This window comes from Stegostoma tigrinum, chromosome 30 (genome assembly GCF_030684315.1).
Source record: "Stegostoma tigrinum isolate sSteTig4 chromosome 30, sSteTig4.hap1, whole genome shotgun sequence".
NCBI lineage: Eukaryota > Metazoa > Chordata > Chondrichthyes > Orectolobiformes > Stegostomatidae > Stegostoma > Stegostoma tigrinum.
Genome location: NC_081383.1, coordinates 44,225,276 through 44,248,905, shown reverse-complemented (window position 1 = coordinate 44,248,905; position 23,630 = coordinate 44,225,276). Strand labels below are relative to the sequence as shown.

The 23,630-nt window shown below is 45.0% G+C and overlaps 1 long non-coding RNA gene across 2 annotated transcripts in view; it reads right to left on the bottom strand.

The window, feature by feature from the left end:
* Positions 1 to 2,836: 2,836 nt before the first annotated feature.
* Positions 2,837 to 23,630, bottom strand: part of LOC132206100 (uncharacterized) — a 72,765-nt gene continuing 51,971 nt past the window's right edge. For both annotated transcript variants that reach the window (XR_009442823.1, XR_009442822.1), the window contains exon 3: positions 2,837 to 3,345. This is a non-coding gene — a long non-coding RNA (uncharacterized LOC132206100). The remainder of the gene's footprint in view (positions 3,346 to 23,630) is intronic.

The window sequence follows — 23,630 nt, the reverse complement described above, 5'->3', positions numbered from 1 at the left end:
AGACAAAGCAGCTTTGCAGACGCAGAGACAGAGCCAGAGACAGAGCACAGAGTAAATTTACAAGAAACTCGGGAAGTATTGTAACCTTAAGGGGCCAAATAGGTTTGGGGATAGTATGTTTAGTATTAAAGATTATTGTAACTTTGTTCCTACTAAAGTGGGATTGTTTTGCTTTAATACCAGCCTGTGTTTGTAATGATTTACTGCTTTGGTATTGTGGGACACCTGGGCAAATTCATTCATTACGTTCTGTTCCAAGTAGTCTGTAACTTGTTTAAAAAGGAACCAGACAACAGATGTTTAGTTGATGTCTTCTGTGCTGAGCAGTGAGACTTGTAGAATCCTTGGGATATTCATGGACCGATGTTACTCCAATTTACTTGATCACAAATACTGGCTTTCAAAAGGCAGAGAGGAACAGTCCCAATCCATTTTCTTCTTTCTCTGCTGCTCTGCCAAGCAGCTACTAAAATAGGGTTCGTCTGTGTGTTCCTGAGTCACACAGCATGAAAACAGACCCTTCAGTCCAACAGATCCTTCAGTCCAACCAGTCCATGCCCACCATAATCCCAAGCTAAACTGGCCCCACCTGCCTGCATTTGGCCCGTTTCATTCCTAACATTTCTTACTCACATATCTATCCCAATGTCTTTCAAAAGTTGTAATAGTACCTGCCTCTACCACGTCCTCTTGAAGGTTCATTCTATACATGAACCACTCTCCATGTAAAAAAAGTTGCCTCTCGTGGCTTATATAATACTCCTCTTCTCATCTTAAAAATATGACCCTGAGTCTTGAAAGCCCACACCCTAGGGAAAAGACACCTATCATTCACATTATCTATACACCTCATGATTTTATAAACCTCTATACTGTCACGCCCAGCCTCCCAAGCTCCAGTGGAAAAATGTCCCAGTCAATCCAGCCTGTCCTTATAAAACAAACACTTTAGTCTTGGCAACATCCTGATAAATCTTCTTGTTTCTTTTGTGTCCAATATCTGGAATTTCCATACAAAGGTGCAATAAATCAGGAAGTGTGAGACTTAGTTGACTGCTTCAATGCCTTTGGATAAAATGATCCGTTCAGATGGTTTTGTTTATTCCACATTGTTTCCTGGATGTGCTTCAAGTGATCACTTCAACCACTTTAGACCCACATTTCTTCTTTTGTAGAATCATTTCAGGTCTTGAAATATTAAATTTTGATGATTAATTAAAAATTGATGTGTGTGCATGTGTACGTATTACATGTCTATTCTTGCCTGTGTGTGTGCTTATATATGTGTGTGTTTGTGTATTTATGCTCGTACGTATGCACGTGTGCACATGCCTGTGTATGTGTGCATATGTGTGTGTGTAAAAAGGTATGCACGTATGCATGTGCATGCATATGTATGTGTGCCTCTGTGTGAGTGTAATTTAATTTAACTTTTAATTTGTAATTCAAAGTAGAAAACAGCAAAGCTTTAATCCTCAACAAGATAAAGGTTTGTTTATTACGAAACACTGCTTTAAGATACTTGTAAAGTTACTAGCTTACTAATGAAATTAACGAAATTCCTACGAGGATTAAATGCAGATAAAGAGAATTGATGCCGATCATGTTTTGTAGGACTGAACTTAACAACCTGTTTATAGGTCGAAACTGATAAAGATGACGTGCAGTCCTTTAATATAACATTACAGGCTTATAGCTTGCAGTTCAAATGCTCGTTGTCTGTGCTTTTTATGTATTTACTGGATATGAGCATCTTGCTGGCTGACACTTATCACCAATTCCTAATGCTTTGTGCTGTAGGTAGACCCACAATGCAGTTAGGGCGGAGTTCCAGGATTTTGACCCAATAACAGTGAAGGAATGGTCATATATTTCTAAATTGGGATTGTGAGTGGCTTGGAGGGGAACTTGCATATGGTGAGGTTGCCATTTATCTGTTGCCCATGCCCTGAAGTGGTCATGAATTTGGAAGGGGCTCTCCAAGGAGACTTCTGCAGTGCATCTTGTAGATGGTACCCCAGTGCTGTTACTGAGTGTGGGTGGCGGAGGGAGTAAGGTGTTGATGCCAATCAAGCAGGCTGCTTTGTCCTGAATGGTGTCAAACTGCTTGAGTGTTGTTGGAGCTGCCCCCATCCAGTGTAAACTAATGAAGGAAAAGCAGGATGGACGTGGAAAGCCCAAATCATAATCAAAAGTCCAGTAAAGAAATGTTTAAATCTGTACCGACCCTACCAAAATTTGAAGAAACATATGTAGAGTTATTTTCAGCACTATTAGAAAATGTGGCAGAGCAAACAAAATGGCTGAAGGAAAACCAGACATTGCACATTCAGAGCAAGTTGACAGGTAGAGAACTTGAAATTTATGCATCATGGTTGGGACATTCTAGGAATTAGGTAAAGTAAAAACACCTCGCCATTGTCCTACCAGACCATAGGGCTGCCCTCCCACGAGGGAGAGGTAACTGGTGGGTGGTTTAATCTGAAGGTCTCAGTGGCTCAGGCGAGAGGTGAGGTTGAGGAGGAGAGTTCAGCCAATGCAGGTACTGAATCCATATCATGGGCATCACTGTTTGCTGCAAGCCATTCATTCTGAGCTATAAATGAAACTGTAAGCCTGTTTTTGTTTGAAAAGATTCACCTAAAAGTGAAAGTTTTCATAAATGGGGAGTAGATGCCCATTCCTTTGAACAAAGTGCAATGCGAGTGTGACTTGGATGTCTGGAGCAGTAAGAGTTGTTGAGAAGTTACCCAGGGATGGAGTTCACTTCTTTTGGCTTGAGTCAGAAATCACACAACACCAAGTTTAACAGCTTTATTTAAAACCACAAGCTTTCAGAGTGCCTCTGCTTTGTCAGATCTTAGGCAGTGTTTCCCCTGAGCTACAAGTCCAGACATGGCCATCAGCTTGCTCAGGAAGTTGCTGTCACACGTGAACCTTGGAGCTCCACAGAGAAGGAAAAGTTAATAATGGTAACATTGGTAACGGGATCAGCTTCCAGGAATTTTCCCATCATGCGTAGTGAGCAGAGAAATAGCTCAACCAGGGCCGCCTTTGGAAATCACAGTAATACAACAGGCAGATGGTAAGGTAGCCGAAACTATTTAAAAAGGAAGACAATTCAAAAGCAGTGTTTGGCATATCTTCTTTAATTGAGGCTCAGAAAGCAGATCCAAAGATAAGCAAGTTAAAACAGGCAGCTTTCATTGAAGCTAAAGCTGAGGGAGTTCCAGAATGTTGTTATTGTTAAGATTGGAATCCTGATGAGGAAATGGAAACATCCTCATAGACCCACCGACAAGAAATCAACAGTCATTCATCAGATAGCAGGACCACCCAGATATCCTAAGGAGATAATGTGAGAAGTGAAATAACTGCATACAGCTGTACCCCGTCACAAAGTCACCCCTTATTTACACGTGCTTAATACTCGACACTGGGCCAGCTCTGTCAGGGCCAACTCTCAGAGTGAACAGAACCCCGATACTCCTGTTTATATCTGTCAGATAAGGCTCCCCGATTGGACCATGGTTAATTGCCCCAGTCAGGGACCTCATATTCTGTGGATCTACCTGGCACACCTCATTACAATCACTACAAGAAACGAATGAAATTCTGACAGGACAACACGTAGGAGTGCAGAAAACCCAATCATTAATAAACACCCATTTTGCCTGGTCAAGAGCACACTTTTCTAAATCATACCATTCACCATCAGATAACAATATCTGCTTTTGAGAAATCACGCAGTCAAGCGATAATACACTCTGTCGGATCATTGCAAGGTCTATACTTGCCTGCAATTTTTAAGTGTGGACTGAAATGAGAAAAGAACTGTTTTAAAACCAAGGATTTCTAGAGGATTACTGCATTTTTTTGGAAACAAGTAACGTGGCAATTTTCCAAGTGTATTTGAGTTGTAGTTTACAGACGAGCTGTAGCCAAAGGCTATGTACAAATGGAGATTTGGTTCGCAACAAGCAGCTGATTGATTTGTGGACATGTGATCAGTTGTCAATTAGGAAGGCCTTCTGCCTGAATGGTTCTCAGGTAGTGAACACCTTCAGGCTCTGAACAGGACTGTGAGAAGCCTTCAGGTCTCCACCAGCTCAGGAGCTCTGTCTGTTCTCTGCAGTAGAAATCACTTCATGCCTGAAGGTGTAGAGCTGGATGAACACAGCAGGCCGAGCAGCATCAGAGGAGCAGGAAAGCTGACATTTCGGGTCTAGACCCTTCTTCAGAAAACATCCTTAGAAGAGGCTTCGCAGTGGGGTTAAAATTCATTCCTGAAGAAGGGTCCAGGCCCGAAACATCAGCCTTCCTGCTCCCCTGATGCTGCTCGGCCTGCTGTGTTCATCCAGCTCCACTCCTTGTTATCTCAGATTCTCCAGCATCTGCAGTTCCGCATATCTCATTCCTGAAGGAGATCAGTTTATTATTTCTGCCAGGACCTGCTGTAATGTGTAACTTTTAAATGAGTCAAAGACCTTTTTTAAGTGCAAACCACCCCTGTGCCTTCTGAAAACAAGTGAAAATACCCAGAAATGGAAGATGGAGAAGCAACATTCAAACGAACAAAACATTCCAGTAACCCTTTGAACAGAAAGCACGGACTGCATCCGTGGTCTTCGCTTCATCCACAATTCCCACGTATTGTCCATGTGTGTCTGTGCATTTGTTTGTCTGTCTGTGTGTGTGTGCGTGCCTCTGTGTGTGTGTGCGTGTCTGTGTGTGTGTGTGTGTGTGTGTGTGTGCGCGTGTTGGTGTGCGTGTGTGTCTATGTGGATGTGTGTGTGTGTGGGTGTGCTTGTCTGTGTGGGTGAGTGTCAGTGTCTATGTGTGTGTGTATGTGTGTGTGTTAGTGTGTGTGTGTGTCAGTGTGAGTGCGTGTCTGGGTGTCTGCGTGTCAGTGTGTATGCGTGTCTGTGTGAATGAGTGTCTGTGTGAGTATGTGTGTGTGCGTGTCAGTGTGTGTGCGTGTCTGTATGTATGCGTGTCTGTGTGTGTGCGGGTCTGTGTGTGTGCGGGTCTGTGTGAATGTGTGTTGGTGAGTGCATGCCTGTGTGTGTGTGACTGTGTGGGTGCATGTCTGTGTGGATGCGTATCTGTGTGTGCGTGCGCATGTCTGTGGGGGTGTGTGTCTGTGTGTGAGCATGTCTGTGCGTGTGAGAGTGTGTGTGTGTGTGTGTGTGTTTGTGTGTGTGTGTGTGCGCATGCGCGTGTCTGTAGGGGTGCGTGTCTGCGTGTGCGTGTCTGTGTGGGTGTGTGTGTGTGCATGTGTGTCTGTATGTGTGCATGTCAGTGTGGGTGCCTGTGTGTTTGTGGGGGCGTGTCTGTGGGCGCATGTCTGTGTGGGCGTGTCAGTGTATGTGTGTGTCTGTGTGTGTGTGTCTGTGTGTGTGTGTCTGTGTGTGGGTGTGTATGTCAGTGTGAGTCTGTGTGCGTGTCTGTGTGAGTGTGTCAGAGCATGTCTGTGAGTTAAGGAGGGTTACCAGACCCAAAACGTTAACTCTGTTTTTTCCTTCACAAACGCTGGCAGACCTGCTGAGCTTTTCCAGCAATTTCTGTTTTGTTTCATGATCGATATGTTCCTGTGACAGTGAAGGGAAAGGTTGGCAGCAGCAGTGAACCCGGATAACAAGAGACATTGAGGCTTTGACCAGAAAAAAGAAGGTGGCATGGCTCAGGCACGGGCAGCTGGGATCAAGGGAATCCCTGGAGGTATACAGGGGATACAGAAGCTTACTGAAGAAGGAAGTCAGGACGGTGAAAAGAGGGGTGCGAGATCACTTTGGATGAGAAGATTCAGGTGAATCCAAAGATATTCTTTAAGTATATTAGAGGAAAAAGAATATCTAGAGAGAGTATAGGACCCCTCAAGGGCCAAAGTGGACATGTATGTGTGGAACTGCAGGAGATGGGTGAGATACCGATGAATATTTCACCTCTGTGTTAACCGTGGAGAAAGAGATGAAGACTTGGAGAATTTAGTGGCAATACCTTGGGGACACTCCATATCACAGTAGAGGTGGCGTTGGATGTAACAGAATGTGTGAGGGTGGATACATCTCCTGGTCCTGACCAGATATATCCAAGAACTGTGCAAGATGCTACTGAAGAAATTGTGGGAGCCCTGGCTGATATTTTTGCATCATCGTTAGCCACAGTTGAGGTCACAGAATGTAGCAAATGTCGTGCCCTTATTCAAGAAGGGCTTTGAATAATAACCTGCAAATTACCGTCCAGTAAGCTTCACATCTGTGTTAGATACTTTATTGAGAAGGTTCTGAGGGATATGCTATACATGCATCTGGAAAGACAGGGTTTGATTAGAAGTTGTCAGCATGACTTTGTGCGTGAGAGAGCATGCCTTGCAAATTTGTTAGTGTTCTTTGATGAAGTGACCACAAAGGTTGATGGAGGCAGGACTGTGGTCTATTCGGATTTCAGTAAGGCCTTTGATAAGATGCCACACTAGTAGACTGATCTGGAAGGTTAGATCACATGGAATTCAGGGGGAGCTGGAAAACTGGGTATACAATTGGGTTGACGGTAGGAAGCAGATGGTAATAGTGGAAGGGTGCTTGTCCAACTGGAGGTCTGTGGTGTTCCTCAAGGGTCGGTGCTGTGCCTATTGCTGTTTGTTATCTGTAGCAATGATTTGGCTGAGAATGTATAAGGCATGAAAAGTAAGTTGTGGATGACATTAAAATAGGTGGTACTATGGACAGTGAGGAAGATTATCAGAAATTGCAGCAGGATCTTGATCAGTAAGGGAAGTGGGCCAAAAAATGGTAAATGGAGTTTAATATAGATAAGCATGAGGTGTTGCAGTTTGGAAAGTCAAATCAAGATAGGAGTTTCATGGTGAATGGACTGTAGTGTAACAGAGGGATCTTGGAGTTCAGGTCCACGGTTCTCTGACAGTGGAGTCACAGGTAGACAGGGCAGTGAAGAAGGCTTTTGACTCACTGACCTTCATCAGCCAGGGCATTGATACAGAAGTTGGGAAGTAATATTGCAGTTTTTTTTGTGCCTAGAAACCTTGTATCTAAGATGGCACCTTATGTGGTGACATTATACACTTGTCACAGCCCTCCTGTACTTGAGTACACGTGACAATAAAATCTAAATTTTAAAAAAATCTAAATCCGTTGATGTAGTTGATTTGGATATGGATATGAATTTGAGCAAGGTCTTTGACAAGGTCCCACATGTAAAACTGATAAAGGAGGTAAAGGTTCATGGAATCTAGAGTAAAAATTGGCAAGATGGATTCAAAATTAGCTCAGTGACAGGGTACAGAGGTTGGTGGAAGGCTATCTGTGCGACTGGAGGATAAACAGGAGGATGTGTCATGGTGTACCGTGGGGATCAATGGGCTGGGTCCCTTAGTGTGATATTCCTGAATGATTTGATGAGAAAGTGGGGGGTGGGGGGAATGACCCGGAGACTGGCTGGCCGGTTAACAGTGAGGAAGAAGGTGTTGGGTTACAGGAGGACAGAAACAGTTGGTCAGATGGGTAGATGAATGGCAGATGGAACGTAACCCTGATAAATGGGAGGAAGGAACAAGACAAGGGAGCACTTGATGGGTGGCAGGATGCTAGGACACTCAGAGGAACTGAGGGATCTTGGGGTTCTTGCCCACAGATCCCTGAAGGTGGTAGGACAGGTTAATAAGGGCATTACGAAGGCATGTGGGACAACAGCATTTATCACTGGCATTGATTATAAGAGCAGGGAGGCCATGTTGGAGCTGCACTTTGGTTAGGCCACAGCCTGAGTACTGTGTGCCAATCTGGTCACTACACCATAAGAGGGATGTGATTGTCCTGGAGAGGAGTTTCACCAGGATGTTGCCTGGGGTGGAGCATTCCAGCGAAGGACAGAGGCTGGGTAAGTTCAGGTTAGTTTATTTGAAGCAGTGAAGGCTGAGGGGAGAACCTGATAGAGGTGTGTAAGATTCTGAGGGACATGGGCAGGGCGAATAAAAGCAGCTGGTCCCCTTAATCGAAGGGTCAATTACACAGGGGACAATTTTAAGGTGAAAGGCAGAAGGTTTTGAGGGGATTTGAGAGAAAATAGTTTCACCCAGAGGGCAGTGGGGGTCTGGAGTGCACTTCCTGTGAAGCTAGCTGAGGTAGGAAACTTACACAACCTTTAAAAAGTACTTTGAGGAACATTTGAAGTATCATAACATTCAAGGATATTAGCCTGGTGTGAGAAAGTGAGCGGAGTGTAGGTAGTGGTATATTTTTGGCAGTACAGGCTTGATGGGCCAAAGGGCCACTTTGGAACTGTATAATTCTATGTGTCTGTGAATTGAGGGCTATTGCAGCCCACACAACATGATTTCATCACTAAAATCTAACACTAAAGGAACAATGAAAAAAGCTGCTTCATTTCATTCCTTTAAGCTCAGTCTTTGATCCATGGGCTTTGTGGTAGCACGGTGGCTTGGTGGTTAGCACTGCTGCCTTATAGCACCAGGAAACCTGGGTTTGATTTCACCCTTGGCCAACCATCTGGGTGGAGTTTGTACATTCTCTCTGTGTCCATATGGGTTTCCTCCAGGTGCTCCAGTTTCCTCCCACAGTCCAAAGATGTGTAGGTTAGGTGGATTGGCCATGAGAAATACAGGGTAACAGGGATTGGGTGGGTCTGGATAGGTTGCTCTTTGGAGGGCCAGTGTGGACTCGATGGGCTGAATGACCTCCTCCCACACTGCAGGGATTCTATGATTTTCCAGCACAAAATTCCTAAAAAGGTTATATTGCCTGTCTATGTGCTGCGAATGAATGTGTGTGTTTAGATTTTAAGGGGATTGATTATGTTTTAAACTTGCTAGCGAGTTTTGAGAAGATTTTAAATTTGCTTCGGTAATTAATTGTGTAATTTTTCCATGTTAGAGGTTTGTTTTAGTTAATAAGTTTTTACTTTTCTCATTCATTGATGAAACTGATTTTGAGTCTTTTTTTTATCATGAAGGGTGCTCGCGGTCTGGCAGTAACTATCTGGGTGATTAAGCTGGTCATATTTCACATCCATGATAATGTGGAATAGTGGGGCTGGATTTCCAGTTTTAATCAGCAGGAGGATTCCTTCCTGTGTTTGACTTCATGTCATGAGACTTCATAGGGTCAAGAATGTTGAGGACTGTCAGGGATACTCCCTCCTGACTGTTAGCCGCAGTGTGTCACCTCTAATACCCTGATAGATCCACACCAGCGGTGGGACAGGATATACACAGGGATGATGTTGGTGCTGCCTGGGACTTTGTCAGATATGATTTTGCGAGTGTGACTATGTCAGGCTGTTGCTTGACTAGTCTGAGAGACAGCTCTCCCAATGTTGGCACCAGCCCTAGAAGGACGTTATGCAGGATTGTTTACATGTTGTTTTCAGTGTAAAGGATGGTTTGTCCAGGCTCAGTTGTTTCTCCAGGACCCTAAGCTTGATCTCCTTAACAAAATGAAGCATTTTCTCCTGGTCAATGTATTGATCTCTTTCACAACCCTGAAGATCTCTGAGGGGTGAGCCTTTAGCCTTCTCAGAAACCAAATTCCGAATGTGTCCATGTATCTTTTCCATTAACTGCAGAAGCCTAAGGTCTACAACATGACTCAGTGCATTCCAGAGGCAGGTTACAAAGACTTTTTAAATTATCTGTAACTGGAAGAGATGTAACAGAGTACAATCGTACTTTGTTTCTATCAGAGAAACGTAACGGATTTTGTGTTTTTGTTAAAGAGATGTATGTTAGATTCTAGTAGCATTTTCCAAGATACAGCTCTATGACTGTTTCTGGGTAGCTATGTTGGAGTTTAAGGTTTATGATTAATCAATGTATGTTTCCGTGCTATATGACGCTATGACTCAAAGCCGTCTGAGTCAGAGTTTAAGATGCAGTTAGAGTTTAGTAAGAATTTCCATCAAAATAGACAACATTTGATGTTTAATGCTGTTTTATTTACATAGCCAATTTTATTTCACATGCAAGAGCTGCCTGTATGCCTAGCTATGTCAAAGTATGGATATGGCAGTACAGCATTAGACTCAAGCAGTCCGCAAAGAAAGATCTACTCAGTCAAAAGGCTCACAGGCAACATGGTGGCGCTCAGTGTACAGGAACCACAGAATGTCCAAAGTGCCTGGGCTGCTCCTAAATGCATCATTAACAGCATCTATATGGAGACTGCAGGTTTCTCCTGCAAGGAAACATTAAGACTGATTTGATGAGAATGACCAGGAAACCAGGAGCTACAAACACAAGGTTTTGCTGACCTGAGAGCACCATCAAAACCTAAAGGAAAGAAAGCAGGTCGACAGATGAATCAAAGTCCAACAATAAAAAAAACTTGTGACCTAAAGAACAGGTAGTGGGGGGAAGAGAACAGAAAATCCAGCATCTCACCAACAGCCAGGATTCTTCAGTGCAGTCAAAATAATCTCTTCCAGTAAGAGCTGGAAACAGATTAACACACGTCAAGGACAGAGAGGCAGATAGCCCTCATCAGATGGAGCATTTCAGGATCTCCTCAACAAAGACCCAGCTCACAATGTGCGTGCTCTCAACCAGATCTCATCATCTGTTATCCATCACAATCTGAGCACAACCCCAGTCCAACATGAGGTGGAAAAGGCTGTCAACAGCAGGGAACCAACAAGTCTGGGTACAGATGGCACCTTGGCCAAGACAGTGAAATCCAGAGGAGAAGCACACTTGGCATGACCTCATTTCCCTCCTCAGGAATGAGGAAAGCATGCCAGTGGATGCCAGGATAGCAAGTATCTTCAGGAATGGAGAGAATACTGATTGTGATCACGATAGAGGGGTCTCCTTCCTGTCCATCAGAAGGAAATCTTCCCAGTGGCTGAACAGCTCACAGAGACACAGTAAAAACTCCATCCAGCAGTACACTTAATGGGCATGATCTTCACAGTGAGACAAGTTCAAGAAAAGGACAGAGAGCATCAGCAACCTTTATACGTGGCCTCAGCCACCTCAAAGTGATTGCGCAGTGTCCTTAAATTTTGCACCTGCAGAAATTTAATCACTACCATGACTTCAAGATTCTCGCCAATGAATCTACCATAGATACAATACAGGTCAACCTGGGGTCAAGCAAGGCTGTGCCATCACACAAGTGCTGTTTTTAATCTTCAACACACCACTGCAACCACATCACTCCACCCCATGTCATGAGGCTTCGCTCCAGAGTGAGACTAATCAAAAGGAAAACACATACTTGGCCTCATCCTCACCAATCTGTCAGCTGCAGATGCATCTGTCCATGGTAGTATTAATAAGAGTGACGACCACATAGGCATTGTGACGATGAAGTTGTGCCTTCAAATTGAGAATATCCATCGTGTTGTTTGGCACTGTCACCATGCTGAATGGGACATACTTCGAATAGATCTAGCATCTCAAGACTGCGCATCCATCAGGCGCTGTGGGCTATCGACAGCAGCAGAATTGTACTCCAGCACAATCTGTAATGTCATGGCCCGGCATATGCCCCACTCAACCATTACCATCGAGCCAGGGATCAACCCTGGTTCAGTGGAGAACGCAGGAGGGCAAACCTAAAAATGGGGCGTCAACTTGCTGATGCTACTGAAGAGGACTACTTGCACACCAAAAAGCATAAGCAGCAAGTGACAGACCAACAGATCAGACCTAAGCCCCTGAAGTCCTACCATATCCAGTTGTGAATGGTGGTGGACAATTAAACAACTCACTGGAAGAAGAACACCGAAGAACAATACAGCACAGGAACAGGCCCTTTGGCTCTCCAAGCCTGCGCTGATAACATTTTGCCCTTCCATACTAAAACTGTCTTCACTTACAGGATCTGGATCCCTCTATTCCTTCCCTAGTCAAGTATTTGCTCAGGTGCTTCTTGAAAGTTGCTATTGTGTCTGCTTCCACCAGCTCCTCGAGCAGCGCATTCCAGGCACTCACCACCCTTTGTGTGAAAAACTTGCCTTACACATCTCTTTTAAATATTCCCCCTTTTATACCTTGAACCTGTGTTCACTAATAATTGATCCCTCCACCCTGGGAAACAGGTTCAAACTTTCCACTCTATCCATGCCATTCACAATCTTACAAACTTCTATTAGGTTGCCCCTCAACTTCCTGTATTTTAGTGAAAACAAACGCAGTCTATCAAACCTTTCTTCTTAGCTAAAATCCCCCCTATCAGACAACATCCTAGTAAACCTTTTCTGTACCGTCTCCAAAGCATCCACATCCTTCTGGTAGTGTGGTGACCAGAACTGTACGAAATATTCCGAGTGTGGCCTAACTGAAGCTCTATAAAGCTGCAGAATAACTTGGCTATCCTTATACTCAATACCCCTTTCAATGAAGGCAAGCATGCCGTAGGCCTTCTTACTAGTGTATCTACCTCCACTGTCACCTTCAGTGATCTTATGGACCTGCACGCCCAGATCCCTCTGCAGATCAATACTCCTGAGGGTTCTGCCATTTACCGTACAATTTCTGCCTGCACTTGACTTTCCAAAATGTATCACCTCACAATTGTTTGGGTTAAACTCCATCTGCCATTTTTCTGCCCATGCCTCCAACTGATCTATACCCTGCTGTATCCTCTGACAACCCTCCGCACTATCTGCAACTCCATCAATCTTTGTATTGTCCGCAAACTTACTAACTAGACCAGCTATGTTTTCCTCTAAATCATTTATATCGACCACGAACAGCAGAGGTCCCAGCACTGATCCCCGTGGAACACTACTGGTCACAGCCCTCAATTCCAAAAAGCATCCTTCCACTGCTACCCTCTGAGTCCTATGAATAAGCCAGTTCTGTATCCATCTCCAAGCTCACTCCTGATACCATGTGACTTTTATACCAGTCTGCCGTGAGAGACCTTATCAAAGGCTTTACTGAAGTCCACGTAGACAACAGCAACTGCTTTTCCCTCATAAATCATCTTCATCACTTCCTCGAAGAACTTGATCAAGTTCGTGGGGAACAACCTTCCCTGCACAAAACCATGCTGTCTATTACTAATACGTCCATTTGCTTCTACATACATATAGATCTTATCCCTGAGAATCTTTTCCAATAATTTCCCTACCAGTGACATGAGGCTTACAGGCCTGAAATTTCCTGGATTATCCCTGCTAGCCTTCTTGAACAGTTGGACAACATTGGCTATTCTCCAGTCCTCTGGGACCTCACCTGTGGCCAAAGAGGTTACAAAGTAGCTCCACAAATATCCCCATCCTCAATGATGGAAGAGCCTAGCACATGAGTGCAAAAGGTAAGACTGAAGCTTTCATAGCAATCGTCAGCCAATAGAGCTAAATGGATGATCCATCTCAGCCTCTTCCAATGGTCCCCAGCGTTACAGATACCAGTCTTCAGCCAATTCGATTCACTCCACGTGATATCAAGAAATGGTTGGAGACACTGGATACTGCAAAAGCTACAGGCCCTGACAACATTCCAGCATTAGTACTGAAGACTCGTGCTCCAGAACTTGCCGCTCCCTTCGCCAAGCTGTTCCAGTACAGTTACAACACTGGCATCTGCCCGACAATGTGGAAAATTACCCAGGTATGCCCTGTACATACTAAGCAGGACAAATCCACCCCGGTCAATTACCACACTTTCAGTCTACTCTCAATCATCTACTCAGAAATACCTGCTCGGTGACATCCAGGGCCACTCAGTACAGGGCTTCATTATAGTTTTGGTTCAAAAACAGATAAAAGAGCTGAATTCCAGAGGGTGAGGTGAGAGTGACAATCCTTGACATCAAATTTGACCGAGTGTGGCATCAAGGAGCCCTAGCAAAACTGGAATCAATGGCTATCAAGGGGCGAATAGTCCAGTGGTTGGAAGTCAATCGTCCCAGCTCCAAGACATCTCTGCAGGAGTTCCTCAGGGTGGTGTCCTCGGCCCAACCATCTTCAGCTGCTTCATCAATGCCCTTCCCTCCATCATAAGTTTGATGATTGCACGATGTTTAGCACCATTCGTTGACTCCCCAGAAACAGAAGCAGGCCGTGTTCACATGGAACAAGGTCTGGGCAATGTCCAGGCTTGGGCTGACAAGTGGCAAGTAACATTTGTGCCTCACATATAAATGCCAGACATTGTCTAGCATTTACTCTATCTAAGGATAGAGTAGCTTTTATTGTCACACACACTCAAATGAGTGCAGTGAACAGTTTGTAATGTCACCTCTCAGCGCCATCTTAGGTACAGGGTACCTAGGTACCGATACTTTAAATGTTGTTACAGAACTGAAATAGTTTTAAAAAAGACGAGCATGGGAATACAGAGTGTAGAAGTCCAGAGTGTGAATAAAAAGCATCTTCAAAGTACTCAAGCTATGGTCCTTTTTCACTGAGTTCGTGCCCACCAGGGCTCAGAACACGAGACCTCACTACCTCCATGCGTTGATCTCCCTCCAGGACTCACACCCAGGACTCTCCCTCACCAGCCAGCCTGCACTCACTCTGCTCCCATCTGGCCGTGATTCGCTCCTGAGAGTTGGACCATGCTCAGTCTCCTCCCATACAGCCACAACTCACTTCCAGGACTTGGCTCTGGCTGTGACTCAGATCCCAGCTCGGGCCGTGCTCACTCTGTTCCTGCGTAAGCTGTGACTCACTTCTGGAACTCGAACCCTCTGGATACGACTTATCTCCTGCTCCTGTCTGGTCTTGGACTCAGTTCTCTATTCCCTCTAGGTAGGGTACTTAAGGAAGTTAAAAGTTGGCAGGGAGAGGAATAAAAGCTGCAGCAAGAGAGATAAAAAAGGAAAGGAAGAGGAAAAGGAGTTCGTGGGTAGAGGATCTCCGGTTGGAGTGTCTTGCTCTGCCACCATCTTAACCAGAAGAGAGAGAATCTAACCATCGCCCATTGACATTCAATGGTGTTACCATCACTGAATCCCTCCAGCATCAATATCCTGGGGGTTACCATTCACCAGAAACTCAGCTGGACTCACCACATGAATGCTGCAGCTACAAGAGCTGGTCAGTAGTGATGAATCCTGTGGTGAGTAACTCCCCACTTGCCTGGATGAGTGCAGCCCCAACAACACTCAAGAAGCTTGACACCATCCAGGACAAAGCAACTGGCTGAATTGGCACCACATCCACGAATATCCACTTCCTCCACCACCGATGCTCAGTAGCAGCAGTGTGTGCTATCTACAAGGTGCACTGCGGAAATTCACCGAAGATCCTCAGGCAGCACCTTCCAAACCCACAACCACTTCCATCGAGAAGGACAAGAGCAGCAGACATATGGGAAAACCACCACCTCCAAGTTCCCCTCCAAGTCACTCACCATCCTGACTTTGGAAATATATCGCCATTCCTTCACTGTCTTTGGGTCAAAATCCTAGAATTCCCTCCCTAAGGGCATTGTGGGACAGCCCACAGCAGGAGGATTTCAGTGGTTCAAGAAGGCAGGTCACCCCCACCTTCTCAAAGGTGACCAGGGACAGGCAATAATTGCTGGTCAGCCAGCAACGCCCACCTCCCACAAATTAATTTAAAAAAGCTAATCTACAAGTCAAAGAAACATTAGAGCGCAGCTTTATGGTTCCTTGAAAGTCGAATCACAGGTAGACAGGCTAGTGAAGATGTTTTGGTATGTTTGCTGTTAATGGTCAGTGTATTGAGAATAGCAGTTTGAAGGCTATGTGGTGGCAGTATAGGACATTGGTTTGACCACTGTTGGAATGCTGCATTTAGTTCTGATCTCCCAGCTAGAGGAAAAATGTTGTGAAATGTGAAAATGTTCAGAAAAGGTATACCAGGATGTTGCCAGGTTTGGAGGGTTTGAGCCAAATGGAGAGGCTGGATAGGCTGGGGCTATTTTCCCCTGGAGTGTTAGAGACTGAAGGGTGGCCTTAGAGAAGTCGATAAAGTCATGAGGGGCATTGAGACGGTGAATATTGAAGGTCTTTACCCCATGGTAGTGGAGTCTAAAACTAGAGGGCGTGGGTTTACGGTGAGAGTGGAAAGGTTTATAAGGGACCTAAGGGGCAACTTTTTCACACAGAGGGTGGTGCATGTATGGAATGAGCTGCCAGAGGAAGTGGTGGAGGCTGGTACAGTTACAACATTTAAAAGGCACCTGGATGGGTACATGAATAGGAAGGGTGTAAGATGGATGTGGGCCAAATGCAGGCAAATGGGACTAGATTAAATAAAGATATCTGGTCAGCATGGATGAGGTGGGCCAAAGGGTGCATTTCAATGCTGTACAGCTCTGTGACTCTCTGACTTTAAGTTGGAAACTGCTCAACCTGCAACATCACCAGTACAGACCACCCTGACCTGCACCAGCATGCTGCAGTATGCAGACAAGGTCACTCACCGGGTAATGTAAATCAATTCCCTTAGCTTGGGAGCTTTCCTGGTATAAGTGTAGACATCATCAAGGAAAGTCAACAATGGCTCCAGTGCAGCTTCAGGCTGTCTGAGGAGCAATGTATTTGACGATAAAGTCCTCCAAACTGACACCAAGATGGTGGTCCACAGGACAGCATGGAAATCTGGCTTCTGTATGATGTGGATAATGGACAACAGTCTCTCTGAGAAATCCCCTCCAGATAATCCCTGGAGAAGTGTCACCAACCATGCCTCCACAAAATCCTGCACATCCAGTGGCAGGTTAAGCCCTCCACAAAATCCTGCAAATCCAGTGGCAGGATAAGCCCTCCGCAAAATCCTGCACATCCTGTGGCAGAATACGCCCTCCACAAAATCCTGCTCATCCTGTGGCAGGATAAGCCCTCCACAAAATGCTGCACATCCTGTGGCAGGATAAGCCCTCCACAAAATCCTGCACATCCAGTGGCAGGACAAGCCCTCCACCATCAATGTTCTCCCTCAGGCCAATGCCTGCAGCGTCCAGGGACTAGTTACAGTTAATCAGCGATGTTGGAATAGCCATCTCATCCATCGGCCTGACACAAAACTTTCAAAACAAGCTCCCTACTCCTAGTATCATTGTGACAATTGGTTAGGAGGAGAGCGGAGGAAATGCACCCTCAAAGCCCCCCTGAAATAGTGCAATCTCCTCACCAAAGCTTTTGCCCAAAACTTGAAGAAGAAACAGCCGTGAGCCTTCCAAAATCTCCGATGGGCCCAGGAGGAGGCCAAACTCAACCAATGGGAGGAATGTGCAGAAAGATCCCACCCAACTGTGTCAATAATTATCAGCCACCCCGCCTGCAGCAGCCTATGTGGATCCAGTACAGGACTATGAAATCAGCTCAGAACCTACAACCCCAGAGTGTTAGAAAATCATTTCCAATCCCTAGGATCTGCCTCAGAGAAGAAAGGATGTGTGTGTGTGAATGCTGCTGCTAGGTTGTGCATATTGGTGTGTGTGTGTGTGTGTGTGTGTGTGTGTGCGTGTGTGTGTATGTGTGTGTGTGTGTATATGAGTGTGTGTGTATGTGGTGTGTGTGTGTATGTGTGTGTGTCTATGAGAGATTGCTGCTATGTCATGTATGTGTGTATATGTGTACGTGAGTGTAAGTGTGTGAGTGAGTGTTTGAGTCTGTGAGTGTTGTCATATGTGTTTGTGATGTGTGTGTGAGTGAATGTGAGTGTGTGCTGTTGTGGGTATGAGTGTGTGTGATCATAATTGTGAGTGTGTAAGTGTCATTGTATGAGTGGGAGTGTTTGTGAGTGAGCGATTGTATGTGTATATAACTCTGTGTGTGTGTCATTTTGAGTGCGAGCGTATATAAGTGTGTGTGTGAGAGATTGTGAATATGTGTGAATGAGTGTCATTGTAAGTGTGTGTGAATGTGTGTGCGGTTACGTGTGTGTAATTGTGAATACGTGTGAGCATGCGTGTGCAAGTGTGAGCATGTGAGAGTGTGTGTGTGTCATTGTGTGTGTGTGTGTGAGCATCTGTGTGTGTGCATGTCATTGTGTGTGCAAGCATGTGTGTCTGAGTGAGTGTGTATTCATGTGTGTCATTGTGAGTGTAAGCATGAATGTGAGTCTGAGTATTATTGTGTGCACAAGCGTGTGTGTGTGTGTGTGTGTGTGTGTGTGTATGTAAGTGTCATTGTAAGTGTGTCTGAGTAAGTGTGTATGAGAGGGCGTGAGTGTGTGAATGTGTCATTGTGAGTGTGTGTGTGTATGTGAGTGTGTGTGTATGTGTGAGATTGTGTGTGTATGTGTGTGTGTGTTTGTGTAAGTGTCATGGTGAGTGCGTATATGTGAGTGCATGTGCATGTGTGTGTCATTGTGAGTGTGTGTTTGTGTGAATGAGTATGTGTGTGTGTGTGTGTGTGTGTGTGAGAATGTGGCATTGTGAGTGTGTGTATGAGAGAGTGTGGGAAAGAGTGTGTGTGTGTTGATTGCGTGTGTGTGAGTGTGTGTATGTGCGTCTGTGTGTGTGAGAGAGAGTGACAGTGTGTGTGTGCATGGGTGAGTGTGTGTGTGAGAGTGAGAGAGAGTGTGTGTGAAAGAGTGTGTGTGTGTTGATTTTGTATGTGAGCGTCTGTGAGTGTGAGAGAGTGTGAGTGTGTGTTTGTGTGAGTGTGTGTGTACAATAGTGATGACGGATGCTGTAGGATGCAGAGAGACATAGATAAGCTGCAGAGCTGGCCTGAGAGATGGCAAATGGAGTTTAATGCAGACAAGTGTGAAGTGATGCGCTTTGGTAGGAGTAACCGGAAGCCAAAGTGCTGGGCAAATGTAAGATTCTTAGTAGTGTAGATGAGCAGAGAGATCTCGGTGTCCATGTACACAGATCCTTGAAAGTTGCCACGCAGGTTGACAGGGCTGTTAAGTAGGCATGCAGTGTTTTAGCTTTTATTAATAGAGGGATCGAGTTCTGGAACCAAGAGGTTATGGTGAAGCTGTACAAAACTCTGGTGCGGCCGCACTTGGAGTATTGCGTACAGTTCTGGTCACCGCATTATAAGAAGGATGTGGAAGCTTTGGAAAGGGTACAGAGGAGATTTACTAGGATGTTGCCTGGTATGGAGGGAAGGTCTTACGAGGAAAGCCTGAGGGGCTTGAGGCTGTTTTCATTCGAGAGAAGAAGGTTGAGAGGTGACTTAATTGAGACATATAAGATAATCAGAGGGTTAGATAGGGTGGATAGGGAGAGCCTTTTCCCTAGGATGGTGATGGTGAGCACGAGGGGGCATAGCTTTAAATTGAGGGGTGAAAGATATAGGACAGATGTCAGAGGTGGTTTCTTTACTCAGAGAGTAGTAAGGGAATGGAATGCTTTGCCTGCAACGGTAGTAGATTCGCCAACTTTAGGTACATTTAAGTCGTCATTGGATAAGCATATGCACGTACATGGAATAGTGTAGGTTAGATGGGCTTCAGAACGGTATGACAGGTCGGCACAACATCGAGGGCCGAAGGGCCTGTACTGTGCTGTAATGTTCTATGTTCTATGTATGTGAGTGCCTGTGTGTGTGTATGTGTTTGTGTAAGTGTCATGGTGAGTGTGTGTATGTGTGTGTGAGTGCATGTGCATGTGTGTGTCATTGTGAGTGTGTGTGTGCGAGTGTCATTGTGTGTGTGTGAATGTGGCATTGTGTGAGTGTGTGTGTGTGTGTGTGAGAGAGAGAGAGAGAGCTTGTGTGAAAGAGTGTGTGTGTGTGTTTGTGTGCATGTGTGTGTGTGTGTGAATGTGGCATTGGGAATGTGTGTGTGTGAGAGAGAGAGTGTGTGTGTGAAAGAGTGTGTGTGCGTCTGTGTGTGTGAGAGAGTGTGAGTGTGTGTGTATTTGTGTGCGTGTGTATGTGTGAGTGTTTGTGTATGTATGTTAGTGTGTGTGAGTGTGTGTGTGTGTTGACTCTGTGTGTGTGTGTGTGTGTGTGTGTGTGAGAGTGTGTTTGTGTGTGTATGTAATTGTGAATGTGTGTGTGTGAGTGTTATTGTGTATGTGTGTGAATGTGTGTGTGCGTGTGTGTGTGAGAGAGAGAGTGTGTGTGTGAATGTGTGTATGTTGGGGTGGGGGTGTGTGTGTGCACGTCTCTGTGTGTTTGTGCATGTGTTTATGTTCGTGTGTGTTTGAGTGTGTGTGTGTGTGAGTGCGTGTGTGAGAGTGTGTGTGCATTTGTGACAGTATCTGTGAGAGTGTATGTGAGAGTTTGTGCTTGTGTGTGTGTTTATGTGTGAGTATTTGTGTGTGTGTGTCTGCATGTGTGTGTGTATATGAGTATTTGTGTTTGTGTGTGTGTATATGTGAGAGTATGTATGTGTGAGAGAGTGTGTGCTTGTGTGAGAGTGTGTATGTTCGTGTGTGTGTGCGTGAGAGTGTGTTAGTGTGCGTGTGAGTGTGTATGTGCATGTGTGTATGTGTGCGAGTGTGTGTGTTAGTGTGTGTGTGTGTGCGTGAGTGTGTGTGAGTGACTGTGTTTGTGAGAGTGTGTTAGTGAGCGTATGTGTGTTTGTGTGTGTGAGAGAGAGAGTCTGTGTGTGTGAGTGTATGTGTGAGTGTGTTTGTGCATGTGTTTATGTTTGTGTGTGTTTGTGAGTGTGTGTGTGTGAATGTGTTTTTTGTGTGTGTGTGTGAGTTTGTGTGTATGTGTTTGTGTGTATGAATATGTGTCTGTGTGTGTGAGTGTCTGTGTGTTTGTGCATGTGTTTATGTTTCTGTGTGTGTGCATGAGTGTGTGTGTGTGTGTGTGCATGTGTATGAGAGAGTGTATGAGTGTTTGTGTGTGTTTGTGAGTTTGTGCGTATGTGTTTGTGTGTGTGTATGAATATGTGTCTGTGTGTGTGAGTGTTTGTGTATGTGTATGTGAGTGTTTTTGTGTGTGAGTTCATGTGAGTGTGTGTGTGTATCTCTGTGTGTGTGTGTGTTTGTACGAGTGTGTGTGACTGTGTGTGTATGTGTCTGTGCATGTGTGTGAGTGTGTGTGTGCATCTGTGCGTGTGTGAGAGTGTATGAGTGTTTATGCGTGTGTTTTTGTGTGTGTATGTATGAGTATGTGCCTGTGTGTGTGTGTGTCTGTGTGCATGTGTGTGTGCATTTGTGTGTGTTTTGTGAGAGTGTGTGTGTGAGTGTGTGTGTCTGTGTGAGTGTGTATGTATTTGTGACAGTATCTGTGAGAGTGTGTGTGAGAGTTTCTGTTTGTGTGTGAGTGTGAGTATTTGTGTGCCTGTCAGTGTTTGTGTGTGAATGTTTGTATGTATGTGAGTGTGTGTGAAAGTGTGTGCATTTATGTTAGTGTATGTGAGTGTGTGTGTGTGAGTGCGCATCTGTCTGTGTTTGTGCATGTGTTTATTTGTGTGTGTGTGCATGAGTGTGTGTGTGTCTGTGCATGTGTGTGAGAGAGTGTATGAGTATTTCTGTGTGTTGGTGAGTTTGTGTGTATGTGTTTGTGTGTGTGTATGAATATCTGTCTGTGTGTGTGTGTGGGTGTGTGTGTATGTGCGTGTTTTCGTGTGTGTGAGTTCATGTGAGTGTGTGTGTGATTGTATGTGTGAGTGTGTGTGTGTATCTGTGTGTGTGTTTGTATGAGAGTGTGTGTGTCTGTGCGTGTGTGTGTGTGTGTGTGTGTGCGTCTGTGCATGTGTGTGAGAGAAAGTATGCGTTTATGCGTGTGTGTTTTTGTGTGTGTATGTATGAGTATGTGTCTGTGTGTGCGTGTGTCTGTGTGCGTGTGTTTGTGTGTGTTTTGTGAGAGTGTGTGTGTCTGTGAGTGTGTATGTATTTGTGACAGTATCTGTGAGAGTGTGTGAGAGTTTCTGTTTGTGTGTGAGTGTGAGTATTTGTGTCCCTGTGAGTGTTTGTATGTGTGTGTGTTATTTTGTGTGTATGTGAGTGTGTGTGTGAAAGTGTGTGCATTTATGTTTGTGTATGTGAGTGTGTGTGTGAGTGTATGTGTGTGTGTGTCTGTGTGTGTTTGTGCATGTGTTTATGTGTGTGTGTTTGTGAGTGTGTGTGTGAGTGTGTTTGTTGCGCATGTGTGAGTGTTTGTGTGTGCAAGTGTGTGTATTCATTTGTGACAGTATCTGTGAGAGTGTGTGAGAGAGTTTGTGTTTGTGTGTATGTGAGTGTGTGTGAGTGTATGTGAGTGTTTGTGTGTATGTGAGTTCGTGTTTGCATGTGTGTGTGTGTGAGTGTGTGTGTGAGTGTATGTGTGAGTGCGCGTGCATGTGAGTGTGTACGTGAGTATTTGTGTTTGTGTGTGTGTACGTGTGAGAGTGTGTGTGTGAGAGAGAGTGCGCGTGTGTGTTTGTGTGTGTGTAACTGTGTGTGTGAGTGTGTGTGTGTATGTGAGTTCGTGTTTGCGTGTGTGAGTATGTGTGTGAGTGTATGTGTGAGTGCGTGTGTGCATGTGTTTGTGTGTGTGTACGTGTGAGAGTATGTGTGTGTGTATGTGTGCGAGTGTGTGTGTGCGTGAGTGTCTGTGTGTGTGTGTATGTGAGTGTTTGTGTGTGTATGAGTGTGTATGTGTGTGTCTGTGAGAGTGTTCGTGTGTGTATGGGTGTGTGTGTGAGAGAGAGAGTGTGTGAGTGTGTTTGTGTGAGAGAGAGATTGTGTATGTGTGTGTGTGTATGTGTGACTGTTTGTGTGTGTGAGTGTTTGTGTGTGTGTGTACGTATGTGTGAGATTCTGTGTGTGTTGATTGTGCGTGTTTGTGTGTGTGTGAGTGTTTGTGCGTAAGTTTGTGTTTGTTTGCGTGTGTGCAAATGTGTGTGAGAGTGTGTGGGTGAGTGTGTGTGTGAATGTGGCATTGTGAGTGTGTGTGTGTTGGGGTGGGGGTGTGTGTGTGCACGTCTGTGTGTGTTTGTGCATGTGTATATGTTCGTGTGTGTTTGTGAGTGTGTGTGTGTGAGTGCGTGTGTGATTTGTGTTTGTGTGTGTGTATGTGTGAGAGCGTGTGTGTTTGTGTGTGTAACTGTGTGTGTGAGAGTGTGTATGTGTGCGTGAGTGTTTGTGTTTGTGTGAGTGTGTATGTGTGTGAGTGTCTGTTTGTGAGAGTGTGTGTTAGTGTGTGTATGGGTGTGTGTGTGTGTGTGAGAGAGAGTGTGTTTGTGTGTGTTTGTGTGAGAGAGAGATTGTGTATGTGTGTGAGTGTTTGTGTGTGTATGTGTGAGTGTTTGTGTGTATGTGAGTTCGTGTTTGCGTGTGTGAGTGTATGTGTGGGTGCGTGTGTGCGTGTGAGTGTGTGTACGTGAGTATTTGTATTTGTGTGTGTACGTGTGAGAGTGTGTGTGTGTGTGTATGTGTGCGTGAGTGTCTGTGTGTGTGAGTGTGTGTATGTGAGTGTTTGTGTGTGTGTGAGTGTGTATGTGTGTGTGTCTGTGAGAATGTTAGTGTGTGTATGGGTGTGTGTGTGTGTGTGTGTGTTTTTGTGTGTGTGAGAGAGAGATTGTGTATGTGTGTGTATGTGTGACTGTGTGTGTGAGTGTTTGTGTGTGTGTATGTATGTGTGAGATTCTGTGTGTGTTGATTGTGCGTGTTTGTGTGTGTGTGTGTTTGTCTGTGTGTGAGTGTTTGTGCGTAAGTTTGTGTTTGTTTGCGTGTGTGCAAGTGTGTGTGAGAGTGTGTGGGTGAGTGTGTGTGTGTGAATGTGGCATTGTGAGTGTGTGTGTGTTGATTGTGCGTGTGTGCATCTGTGTGT